The following is a 14,201-nucleotide window of genomic DNA, read 5'->3' as shown; positions in this document are numbered from 1 at the left end:
CAAAGCACTCCCATTTTGCCACCCTCAGACAATTTTATGCTTTGTAGATGGACGGCAGCCTTTTTTTTTTTTTCCCCCATCTTCTATAATTAGCGTTTAATCTTATTGGTGTTTTCAAGTACTCTCTCCATGGTCACAGTACCAGTAATATTGGCTATATGGAAAAAATAAATTTACTTATCAGAAAAGTATTCAGGAAGAGAGAAGAATTCAGTGCAGCTGAAGGAAAGAGGGACATAACTGAATAGTGGAGTGTCTTGGATTTGGGACAGATGAAGACACACGCATACATAAAGATTTGGATGAAATTAATGATATCAGGCTGTTTCACTTTTTCTCAAAACAAGACGTGTATAGAGCATCCTTCCCTCATAATGGTGAGATGAGGAAAAACTCTGGGACTCTACCAGGCAGGACCCATCTGCCTTGGGTCTGTTTGGGGATACAGAGGTGCCTGCCACCAGGAGGGCTCCCAGGGAAGTCTGACACGCTCCCAAGAGGCTGTCAGGGTTGCTCTGTCAATTTGTGGCACTATTGATTTCCGGAGGGACTGCCAGTCTTCTCTTTCACCTTAGCACATCATTTCTATTTCCAAGTTTTAATTTTTATACAGTTTCTATGATAGTTGACTACTGTTCCTTCTTGCCTCATCCTTTATATATCTTCCAAAATATTAATAACCTGCAAGTTATTCAACAGCCTTCTGTTTGCAGATAGTTAGTCAATCTAATACTTTATGAAAAATAGATCAATAAGTCTTTCTTTTCTTGTAATTTATTCTTTCTCCTAAAACATACGTAAAACTGTTAAAAGTGATGTAAGCAGTTAATTGCTAAAATTATGTTGACCTTCAATCAAATGTAAAAAAACCAAATTCCTGCATTATTTTTGAAATGGAATTTCAGTTTCAAAACCATGGAGCTATTTTTGAAAATGTTACCTTGTCTCTTTCTAATAATTTTCTCTGTAATTATGTTCTTTAGTTTCTTTAAGGAGGTACATTTAAGTCTGACTAAATTAGTAGAATCAAGATATTGAAGTTCTGTCTTTGCTTTTTTGAATTACACATGACAAAACCAGGAAAATGTGGTATTAAAAAAGTGAAAAGACATGAAAAATATAAATATAAATGTGATTTTAAATATATGTTTCAAGCTTCTACTTTGAAAATTCAAATGCAGTCTATACCAACTATTGTTCTTTGGGTTAAAAAAAATAAAAATCCATTCTGCCTGAAGTATAATTGAAAATATATTAAAAGCAAGGTTTTTATGTAGGGTTCAGCAAGACTTGAAATGAACTAGCTCATATGCCTGGTAAAGCACCAAGCTCAGTACAAATTTTTTCATGCTAAATGTCTCCCTGATAGCAGCACTGGCAAATTCTGCCTTGCATGCATTCACACTATTTGTGCAGATCAAGGTGAAAGGCATGAACAGAAATCTCAGCTACCACATTGTTTTTGAAAAACGTATCCCATACTCAAGCTTCTCCATGTATTTCATTAAATCTTAATAAATTGTGTTCCTTGCTAGTCCATACATTTCTGGAAAAAAAATTTAATCATCTAAACAATTCCACAAAGAAATGTAATTCTCAGCTCAGGAGGAGCAATTCTTGTCCTTCAAAAATTTTTCATATTTTATTATTTTTATCTTAGAACATAGGGCTAATCGTTTTTCACAGAAGGTTAGTGCTCATCCAATTTCATGGGGTTATTGGTTCATATCGCAGATGTAAAAAATGCAAGTGCTAGTTATTTCATCTTTTCTAAAAATACAGACTACTGCAGGACAGAGTAATGGCATTTGGCTTATCTCTCAGGCACAAATACAACTTGGAGACCACTGGTGCATTTTAGGAAAGTAGTACCAATTTCTCATGTAAAACGCCAATCTCATTACAACATTCTCTCAGCTGCAGTCCTACTAAATAGAGTATTAGTACCAACTGCTAATATTCTTTCCTTTCAATAAATAAAATGTATATGCAACATTACTGAAGTTTTTCTAGCTATTGGTACGTCACCTGAGGCCAGCTCTTTGTCTCTGAGCCCAGAGGAGATAAGGTTCAGCACAAGAAGGATTCTTAGATTTTGGTAGATAAGAAGAAGTTGAGGTCAAGTTTATCATGTCCTACAGATCTTCTGTTTTTCACCAGATACTCACATAGGGACTGAGGGAGAGATTAACCTCTCCTTAATTTAACTGTCTAAAAATAAGGTGCAGAGTCTGAACAAGTCAGTTGCCTTGGTTTCTTCTAACAATTGGAGAGGAAGACTGGGGAATTTCAGTCTAGTTTTACAATGAAGTTAATTTTAACATGAATCCCAATTATTTTAAAGTTGAATGGAAAACTAATTTGTAGGTCTAGATGCAAAAGAATCTTTTTATAATGTTTAAGTTTCACTGATAGGTCAGCGATCATAGCATACAGATATAGGTCTATATAGTTAAAGATATCTGGAAATGAGTGCAAAGACTTTGGGTTCTGCTTCTACAAAATACCCTCAGAAAACCAACAGAGAGTTCTGTGATCGTCAGACCAAAAAAGAATTCAATAAATCTATATAAAACAATTATATGATACATATGATACGTACGAATTAGTTTATGAGTGACAGGAATAGAGTGCATGTTTCTCTGAGTACACTGGCCTCAATAAAAAAATCTTATTTATATTAATTACAGAACAGTTCTTCCAAGTCAGACTATAGTGAGGCCACTGCATAACAGCAGCCATTACACAGAGCACTGCTTTCTGCCAGTCCTTGGTAGGCTGGCAGGCAGGCCAAAGACTTCATGGACATGACTAACAAATAGATGTCCCTGGATGCGTGTCCTGCCTGAACAAGTTCAAAGCAGCATTAGCAGGACCTTGAAAAAAAATCTTCCAAGACATTAGTCTCATACTTATCAGAAACTCCAAGTTCATTTAAAAATTAGGCTTATTTAGAAAAGTCTATGCTTTGTAAAAGTAACCCAATTAATCTTGGGCTGTAGATTCATACCCACAGGGCATGTGAATCCATTTCCATGGCATTAGTTGCTGAGGAACTGCTAATATTTCATTCAGATGTTAAGAGCAAATGTGTCAATCCTGTCTGTCACTGGTAGGGTATGAGTAGAGATAAGTTTTTGTCTTGAGGTGGGTTTTTTCCTTAGCAACTGGACTCCTTTCAGCTTTCTTGTTACACTGCAACCCTAAATATTATTGCTAAATATTTTCACTTAAAAATAACCCGGATGCTCAATGTGATTCACTACTGGTAGTACAGCAAAATTGAGTTTTTCCAGTAGTTTCTTCAACTAAAGATCACCTTCTACTCTGATAATATACAATGAGACACAACAGAGGAGAAATGACTGTGGCACTCTGAACTCTGTAGGAAGAAGTCACAATTCAAAGGAGCAGGGATATAAAGTTATTTCTTTCAAACTGAACAGCTAGTCAAAATTTGTGGTCCTGTGAGCTACTTTGGTTAGGAGGAAGAGATAATCATGAAGCCAGGTTACTTTGATATAATCCTATTCTTATTTACATGAGGCATGGGAAACACTGCTTCACACTGCACTTGAGGAAATCAAACACTATAAAATGGTCAACATTAACCTCAAGATTCTTTCACATGAGTTCTCTCTCAGCTTTTTTTTGGCTCTTTTTTCTGTCTTTTTTCCCCTTCTCTATATCTGTTGCTGTGATTTGTCTCACTGCTTTTCTCTTTCATATATTTAGCTATACTAAAATGACAGACTACCCCAAAAAGGGCATCACTTGTGATTTTTTGATTGGTCAGGTGCTTTATGAAAGGAGCCTTACTAGATCTGCAAGGCTCTAGTCAGGTCACCTTGCAAATGTAATTATACTGCATTATCAGTATTACACTGATATGCATACTGTATATATTCATATAAACTCTATATACTATATAAAACTTAACTCAGTGATCAGTATTTGTAAATACTTTGAGTTGTCATAAAAGGGCAGACTCGTGTTATTTTCATCTGATGCTCATATGATGTAGGCCAATCATAGTCTATATAATCAGGACATCAGCACAAAATTTAAGTGTTCATTCTTAACACATGTATAAGCACTGCTAGAATGAAGATCTCATGATTTCCAAAAAAAACAGCACTTGGAATAATAATAAGTTGTTGGTAAAGAATGCAAAATTGAGTGCAAATAGAATGCCACCAGTATAGGAGCATAGCATCAGTATACAGACAAATGTAATGAGCTCAGTGTTGATCCATTCATACTAAAGAAAAGTAAAAAATATCTAAAATCAGAAAGAGATGTTTTAGCGAATATTACAGTAGCAGGTGCGCAAGCATTACTGCTGTCTGCAAAATAGATTCAGCAATGCTCGTTAAGGTGTAGTCTTGATTTGATTTGATTTGATTTGATTTGATTTGATTTGATTTGATTTGATTTGATTTGATTGATCTAGTGTTCATCCTCTTAGGCATGTGTTCATTTCCATAGTACCCAGCGGCCAAGAGCAATAAAACCCAGAGAGATTCAACAGCCTAATATTAATAATAATGTAATGCTTATATGGAGCATGTTCTATATTCAAAGAACTGTACAAATATTAAGCAACTAATACAAACTAATGTTATTGCTTTACTATCTCATCATATTAATGAAGCATATTACTTATTCTCCATCTACTCTTTCATGTTTATAGCTCTTTGCATTTGAGCATTTTATGGTAAACTCTAGAGATCAATTTGTACAGCCAAGAAAGATGCATACATGCATAATACAGTTTACAAACTCCTCCTTAAATAGTGTCTCCTGCAGAATGTAGATAAGAGGTCTTAAAATGAGGCATGCCATAAAGATTCCATTTTTGTGATATTGTGAGTTAAGTATTGAAGGAACCAAAAGGATTTCAGGTAAAATTAGAGCTGGTCAGAATTTTCCTGAGATTAATTTACTGTCTCTCCAAAATCTTCAAAGGTCCAGTCCAGCTTTTCTGTGGAGGGAAAGCCCTGAGACAGGGCTCAAGGGTATCCAGCTCTGAGTCACCCTGTAGGTTTATTGGTCCAGTGTAGCAAATTCCCTCTGGGCCCAGGGTTGGACCTGGAAAGATACCTTTCCAACTTTCTCGGTATGGACCTGGAAACTTCTGAATCCTTGAAACTCTGAGCATTTTATACTTTTATTTTAGCCTCCAAGGGTGCCAATGAGCCACTGTCCCTGATTGCTCACACTTCCTGTGTGCTAACTCACAATCTGGCTTCTGAATCCAGAGTAAGCCAGCTACATCTGCTGATGGGGAAATCTGGAGATAAAAGAAGTGGAAGAGAGTCACTTGTGCCCAAGCACTACCCCATAGTCAAAGCCAGGTTGTTATAGATCACGTTGTTAAATCATTGTGTTGAACAGCTGTGGAAAAGTAATAATCACTAGTTCATTGACTTTGTGTTTTGAAGATGAAAATATCATAGGAATCTTATGCTTTATCTTTTATGTAAGGTTTCCAGTAGTTTGGCTGTTGGCTGTAGTGTCCTGGACACTTTCCAGTTTGCCTAAATAATTGCATTCTGCCTACTTACATTTTTGTCTACAATTTCAGGTGCATACATTATTTATCATTTCCTGTTATGCAGTGCTACTGTGGCATACTAATTCTTTTATTTTGATTCAAAGTTTAAGTCATCCCTAGATATGTTTGAGTGTCTGAGAGCAGGAGAAGGAAAAATTGTGATTCTCTTTTGGAATTGCTTACAAACTAAATTCAGATGAAGAGTATTAAAAGAAGTAGGGAGATGTGGGAGGATGGACATTGATTATAGTATGCTTAAATAGTTACTCAGCTAAGAGCAGGGTAGATTGTGTTGAACAGTTTCATGGTTTATTTTGCAAACAAAGCAAACAAATAAATGAAGATGTTTACATATTCTTCTCTTACACAGCCTACCAGATGTACGAAGCATGTGGAAGTGTGTGGACAATAAAGGTTTTACCTGACAGGCTAGCTCAAGCATAATAAAAGACAAAAGGAAAATTCAGAGGCAGTCTTGACCAAAATAGGATTGCAACAGTACTGAAATGGGCAGACATGAAAGACTAGGAGTGGTGGATAAATATGAGAAGGTAACAGGGTAAATACATGCATGTTTACATGAGAAAAGATGAAAATATATTTATCTGTTCTGTCAAAACTGGAGGGTATTTTATGCCAATATTTCCCACACAATGCAATAACTGTATATTGAAATGCTGTACATTTTTCAAACTACTTACCCAAGAATACAATTTGGATTTAGGAATAGTTAATATTATGGTGTAATAAGAATGAGTTGATGCTGATGGAACAGGCAAAGTCAACTACGTAACTGGTGCAGGTAACGTATGTCCATACTGAGAACTGTAGGGATTTGTGGTGAACAGTCGGCAATACAATTCTGGAAAGGAGGAGGCTCTGCAATTGATTTTAACTAGTTAGTTAGAGAAAAAAAAAGCTGTATGTTTTTGTTTCATTTTCTAGGAAACCAAGACTTTGGGCACTGTTATTTTACCACTATGAATCTTTCACAGTTACTGCTTTGGCACTTCCTGCTCTAATTATTGTAGCAAGAAAGCTCTCCCATTGAAAATTGATCAGAAGTTTCTTCTAGAAGAGACTATGGCTTCCTGCTTAGTAGCAGCAATATAGGGCGCATGGTTCCCATGCCCAAAGGTTTACATAGGCTACCAGATCATTTCTCAATGCAAGTGGAGGAATCAACTCTGCTTTGTAAAGTCTTTTATGCTTTGGACCTGTTCTAGGCTATCAGTCAAGACCATCGGGAACAAGAGTGAGAATCTCCCCATGAAATCTGTACCTCATGGTGAGGCAGGCATCATTATCTTGAGTCTTTCTGTCCTCAGTTTAGTCCAACAGAAATCCAGATTCAATGACACTGAGAATACGTTACAAAACTTTCCTTTTCATGCTTGCTTTTCCCTAAACAGTGAACTCAACAGGCTCCTGTGGAAGACCATTCTCTTTATGGCCTGTCTCGGAGAAAGGGCATACTATGTAAAACTGACACACAGACAAATATTTAAACATATTCCTCTGATTTGATTACCTTTAGGGTGATTTTTATCTAAACCAATAGAAACTCCCTATGATAAGCACACAACTGAAAAACTACTAGTTTCACAAGTTAATTCTGGACAGCAGAAATCTAAAAGTCATGCAGACCCTGACTTTATCCCTGTAAGTGTTTCAGTGAGTCTGTCCCTTTGAGGGTTTTGCTTTACTTTCTTTTTAAACCATTGAAATAACACCTTTACTTGGGGGCTTCGAGCTTAATTAGGCAGATATTATAAAGGGCTTTTTAAAAGTTAATATAACTGCCAAGCTTTATTACCTATCATTTCAGTTTCATTAACAGCTCCGGTTTGCTAGTAAGCTTCTTGCACAAGCCTCATAACATATTGCTGTTATTGCCACATCTTCACTGTCACCTTAAGAGACCCACATGTTTGTCCAGTATTTTACACCACAAACTATGGCAAGGAGTCATTATTTCTTGTGTTTGTATAATGCTGAGCAAAACATTACCCAGTTGTCTTCTCTGCAGAATGCTTTATGTATATTAAGCACCAATGTCATCATCATTGTGGTTATTATGTTTGTTATTATTATTATTGCTATTATTATTATTATGTAATGACATACTTAACATCTGTAAGCCATTACATACATGTCTGGAATTTACATTATGCTCTAATGTAGTATCTTGAACCTACATTATACACATCCTCAGTATTCTATTTACATTGTGTTTAAAGCTGCATTTAAAGTATACCTCCACTTTATTAGAACAAATCAGTATGCGTTGTCAAAAAAAAAAAAAAAGCCTATATACCACATTGATATAGCTATATGTCTGCATTAATTCTCTGGCTATTGTTGACTTTCTGGGGGCACATTAGAATGCTTTCATCAAGCTGGTTGATCCCATCAGGAAGCAGCAAGAGTGGGATGCTCTGCTGAGGGAAGGTAGCTGGGAGCTGAGGGCTACACCAGGCTGGCAGGGCAGCACCCTTACTGACATGGGCACAGTCCCACTGTACTCAAACTGGGAGAGCAGAGCAGAGCAGATCCAGGGAGGGTAATCAGGGCCAGTCAAGAACCCAGGCATCCCCAGACAAATCTGCAGTGGCCAGGCAGGTTGAGGAGAAGGTAGCAAGAGAAGTCAGCAGGGTCAGGTTGGGTCCAGGAGGGCTGGGACTGGGCACAGGTGGACCTGCAGGTGGCTCAGGTGAGGAGCTGGGGCAGGGGCTGAGCTGGGATGGGCTCTTGAGCCAAAGGGCTGAGGGTGCCTGGGTGAGCCCCAAATGAGAGTGCTATTCCCAAATGTAGTGTATCCACTGAGTTTTATGGCTTCTCCTCTCACTTCCTGGCCACCCTGGTTATCATCATTATCTTCTCCAGCTTCACAGCTCTGGTCTTACTGTACTTAGCTATGTCAGGTGTTTTTAGCTGTGCTCCTGTCTCCTCTTTAATGATCCCCCAAACCCATAGCAACAATCTAAGCCTCTCCATATGGAATTTGAATCCTATCTTGCTCTTCCCTTGTTCTTGCCCTCTTCCTGCCTAAGTGATCAGAAGGATCAGAAGAGAAATCCTAGTTTTTACAGTGCTTGGCATATCTCAACATGTATATGGGAGACTCAGTCTGAGCTAGGTGATAAAGTTCATCCTGGTCTGATCCCAGTTATGTTATCAGCTGCCTTAGGAAACCTTACTTCACAAGGTAAAGTAGGAAGGAGAAAAATATGCAAAAGAAGGGAACAGCTGATGCACTCCTACACATGTGCAAGAGCCCACATGCACAAAGTTTTGGACCTGTAATTATAGAAGCTTGGCAGCTTTAGGTACTTGCAAGATTTAGTGTGAATGAGGAGTGGGTGAACTGCATTGTCCTCAGAAACTTGTGTTCATTGTTCATACCACCTTTATAAATACTAAAGATGGGTGAACATGAGTGTAAATATTTTCATTGAAAAGAAGAACATGCATATATATAGGTCAGTAAGCAGATGGTGGTTCTGAACTCTTGGCTTTAGTGGTAAATTCTCAGTCTGCCTTTTGATTAAAATAAGAAATCATGAGAAGCAAGGGGCACCAGGAAATCACAGCTGCTGTTTCTGATGTTACGTTTAGTCGCCTCTCAGAAATATTGCAGCATCTTGCAATTATGTACAATTTATACTGTGGTCTCTTATATACTTTCTAAGTTCTTGGGGACTTGGACCTTCATAACCTGATTTTTTAATGTCATCACATGAGATGCTGAGAAGTATATATTTGTAATGTTTTAGTTGTAAGGCTGAATAGGGATTTGTAGTGTAATATTGTGTCCTGGACCTGTTCAGGCATATTTGAGTTATGTTATGATGGTGGGAAACAGATGAATGACTAGAGGATGAATAAACGAATTCTGCTTATCATCCCTCATCTGGACTGGACTCAGTGACTTTACAAATGTGCAGTTAAGTTAAATTACATGCTACTCTCAATTTAAACTGTTTCTTGTGCAGTGTATATGTAAAGGTTAAAAGTTTCTGCTTTAACAAATCTACAAAACACCTTCATGGTATGAACATCTCTCAGATCTTAAAGACTCTTTTTCCACAGTTCTTTGATAACTCTTTGTGTGAAGGATGTAGGATTTTTTAGTTCAACTGTTGGGTTTTTTTTTTAATCTCATATTTCAACTTGGTATTACTTATTTTTTACTATTTATTGTACAGGAAGTAGCCTTGATGAGAATTCCAGAAACTTCAAGTTCTTAAATAGATTTATTGATTTTCAAGTTTTAACTCTCTAGAAACTCCAGGTCTTTGATAGCACATACAGTATTAATACATTGCATGCCAAAAAGTGAAATTTAAAAGGTAATAATAGAAACAGCTGTAATTTTCCAGATACACTATGAAAATATCAGATAACTTTTGGGTAGTATGCTAGAAGTTTCTTCTACTAATTAAATCTAAATGTGCAACGATTAAGGAAATGAAAAAGCCTCCTGTAATGAACGCAAGTTTCAGAAGACTTCAAAACATTTAGAATTAAAATAAAAACCATGATATTATTTAGAAACCAGTCACCACAACTGCTTTAATATTTTTATTTATATGTGAATATTAGATTTTCTTCCAAGGAATCTAAAACTTTCTGTATGGTAATGTCATATATATAATCCTTTTTAAAGTAAGAATATTTAAAATTTAGACACTCAACATATATCCAGGACTTACTCCCTGTTTAAGTGCCCTTCTAAAGCTGGATCTTAACATGCTAAAGCCCCTTTGATTTCTTGCAGCCTTGGCATTTCTTCTGCATCTGTTGATATCATCAGCCTGTAACACTTAGAAGAAGGAAGCTCCATTTCCAGGCCCAGTGAACAGTGATTATGAATTCAATATGTCAGCAGAGAAATTCAAAGAGAGGTCAAGTATCCTGTATCCTATTAGTGTGTGGGATTGCTGTAAGTCATCCAGGGTTTTTTTAAGTCATCTCAATTCAACTTTAGGAGAACTTTTGGACACATCTGTTTTTAGGTTTAAATTTTAAAAAAGACAACTTCCAAAAAATGATGTTTTTATAAATCACACACAGTAACATCCAGCTTTGAGGGAAACCAGACTAGTAAAATTCTGCCCGTACTGAAACGAGCTGCAAATCTCCAGTTATCTTCAGAGTAAAAGTTTTACCAGATTAATCCAGTATCAAAAGCTGGGTTGGAACTGGAGGAAGGAACATTCCAACCTGGTGATCACTGAGAATGTATTCTTTCAAACCCATTGAAATCAGTGGCAAAATGAATTGATCATAGCAGAACCAAGGTGTCATCTTTTCTCTCTATAATAGCCTTTGTTTTAAAGAAAGAAGTTATACTGATGCATGGGAGGAACAGAGAACTGGAAATCATCTATATATGTCAAGTTCCCAAGGAATTGAATGATATCACATTCATTTCTGAAATGGGCTAGCCTGTTTCTTTGTATAGGCAATCCTCTAACATATTAGTATAACTAACCAAATAAGTGGTCTTAATGTTTAAATTCAGAATGCAAAACTGTAAAAATAATTATAAATTTAGGCTAATCAATGTACTTTTTTTTCTCAATAAGTTGTGTACTCTACAGACTTGCTAAAAAGTTGGACTATATTGTTTAAAAATATGTTGTCTGTAGATTTCCTAGAATGAAACACAACAGCGTTCTGTTTCTATTTAAGCGACAATAACATTCTTGGCATAACCTAAAATCAACACATTAGGTACAGGTCTCTCTCAGTGAGAGAGAGACAGACAGACATTTTCTGAAAGACTGAAAAAGACATTTTCTAGAGAGATTTTAATGCTGAAAGAGGCGGTTCACAATTTGTTTCAAAGGCAATATTCCTTTCCACGGTTTTTAGTTACTCTTGTCATTGGAATTTTGAAGACAAAAATAAAATAAAGTGAAGACCAAGTAAAATTGATTGTAGGTCTTGTTCCTACTGTGTGCTGCATTTTACTTAACTGCCAATAACCTTGAGATTCTAATAAACTAATTACCTATTGGGCCCTAGATGTGATCTGATTGAAACAAAAATACAGGGCACGAGAAGAAGGGGCACAATAAAAGGAAGAAACAGGTGACATCTCCTGACATGTAGACTCGTGACTGATCTTCTAATTGTGCTTTGGCAGATAGATAAAGAAGAAAAATGGCATTATCCCAACACAAATGCATACACAGCAAGGAAGAACTCCAGAAATTGAACATGAAAGGGTAAAGCACTTCAGAAGATCTCCAACATCCATTCAAATCAGTAAGAGTGTCTTGATTGAATTTAACAGGGTTTGGTTCAGGTTTTGATTGAAACCCCCACACCAAACAAACATTGTATGCTTAGCTGGAAAAAAAACCACATTATTGATAGGCCTTGCTTGATATCCATGCTCTATATTCTTCCAATGTTTGATAAATAATAGAGAACATTTTAACCTTGAAAGGGGCCAGGAAAACTTCAGAGAGATAAGGCTCCATCAGTGAACAGTTTCTATTGGTAGTCTGTACTATGGCAATGACTGATTCCCAGGTGAATCACCTTGAAATGCACTTTTCAAATCTATTTGCCTGATATAAATCTTGGTGACCTCAGAAAGGCAATGGGTTTTTTTGTATATATTTACATATTATCATTTACATCCTCTTTACTTACAGCTCAACCTACCACTTCTCTTGGAGTATTATTTTAACATTTTTACCTGTAACTGTATGTAGGGCTTATGAAATATTAATAGCATAAACCAACATTTATATTAAAGAAAGTTTTGTGTGCATGGTTATAGATATGATTTGACATGATAGCCCTAGGAAAAAAAGAAATTGATGCAACTTTCATAAGAACATCAGGTTATAACACAACTCCCAACTTAGCTTTGAGTAGACCATAATGCAGAAGCCTTACTTCAGCAAAAACTGAAATAAGCAAAATAATGTTCTTTATTTAAGATTCTGCTCAAACCTTCCCTCTACACACTGATAGAGCTGTTTTATCTATGAAGTAAAATAGAACTATTGTAAAATAAGTCATGCCTTCAAAGCAAGTTACCCATAATAATTCCCATGCTAACTGAATATTTTCTGTTTTTCCATCAACATAGACAATAAACCACAGAAGGAACTAGACAATTGACCCAGCAAGAATATAATAAACTCACTCTTTAACAATGGCAACTTGAATGAATAAGCAGGATTTTCCGGATAATTCATATTTAATGTGAAACCAGTGAATTTGATATATTTGTCATGTATGAAAAATACCCTTAAATCAACTTTTGTTCAATTAGATATTGCTTTTCATATAGAGAGAATGAGATTTGAGAATTACAGACAAATTGTCCCATAAGCACATGAACTCAAGTCATGCTCCACTTGAATATATTATTCCTACACAAAATTTTATATTTAAGTCTGTTTTCCCATAAGAAAGGAACTGCTAGAATGTAATAGAAAGCAGCATCTCAAATGTTGTACACAAGTAAGATTTAATCATCTAACTGCCACACGGATAACATGTATTTGGACACATATTTTCAGATCTTGAAAAGCCTCTTTAAGTTGCATCCAAGTCCTTGAGGAGACACCTATGGTTTTGACATTACCCCCACCTCCAGACAGCTACAGTTCAGCTCTGGGCCTCTCAAGAAAGGCAATCTTTACTGCCTTTACTGCACCAAGCAGGCCAGCATTTCTTTGTGATTCAGTGTCTGTGCTCCACACACCTTGCCTGCAAGTTGGATTTGCTAAACCAATATTTATTAACTTGTGGAGTCTGCAGAGCACTCAGTCATGACACGCGAGAGGGTGCTCTGGTGAACGGCTATAATGCCTTCCCCACAAAATGAACACAGGCATAGTGCTACCTGTGTAAACAAAACAAATAAAGGTGTCTGAGTGTGAAAATAAAGGTGACGTGACTCTTTAAAGTTTAGCATTATTTTATTTGCTTTTAGTGAAAGCCATTGTGGAAACAGTGTCTAAAATAGTCTACAGATATCTTGGGGGGAAGGGTCAAAAAAGGTTATGAATCTGTATTTTAATATTGAAATATTTAAATGATTTACTTTAAGGGATGCTAAAAAGCATTTTTAAAGACTGAAAAATTTAGAGAGTCAACGTTTCCTTGTTCTTCCAAAGCACAACGTTAACAGCAGTAACGTTTTCTTCCCTGAGGATATAGTGCCCTGCTGGGAGCTGGTGCCAGGTCTGCTACATTCCTGTGGGGAGAAGTTTTGTACCCATGCTAGATGGCAAGGAGTCCTATGTACCAGTGCACTGAACACTACCACACTCTCAGAACAGGCTCCAAAAGGCAGAAATCTGTGTCATTCCCTTTAAGCCCTCGGATCAGAAAGAGGGAAACTGCAGCTCTCGTCATTTGGCCACAAGGTGGGTTGGGAATCCTGCCTTCCAGAGCTGAACCTCTGGTAAAGACCCTTCTGTGGCAGGGCACCCTTGTTTGCTTTTGTAAGAGTTGTTCTGTAACAAGTGCAAATAAAATGTAAATAACAAACACTCATTAAGTCAGTGATTAAGGTAGATGTCCATAGCTTACAAGTTATCGGTAATGATGCTCGTCCTTGGTGGCAGGCTCAGCAGAAATAAAATCCAAGTGTGCTAATGAACTACAT

This window comes from Nipponia nippon, unplaced genomic scaffold (genome assembly GCF_047370975.1).
Source record: "Nipponia nippon isolate SJK-2023a ecotype South Korea unplaced genomic scaffold, ASM4737097v1 scaffold_1, whole genome shotgun sequence".
Classification (NCBI taxonomy): Eukaryota; Metazoa; Chordata; class Aves; order Pelecaniformes; family Threskiornithidae; genus Nipponia; species Nipponia nippon.
Note: the sequence above shows the minus strand (reverse complement) of the source record.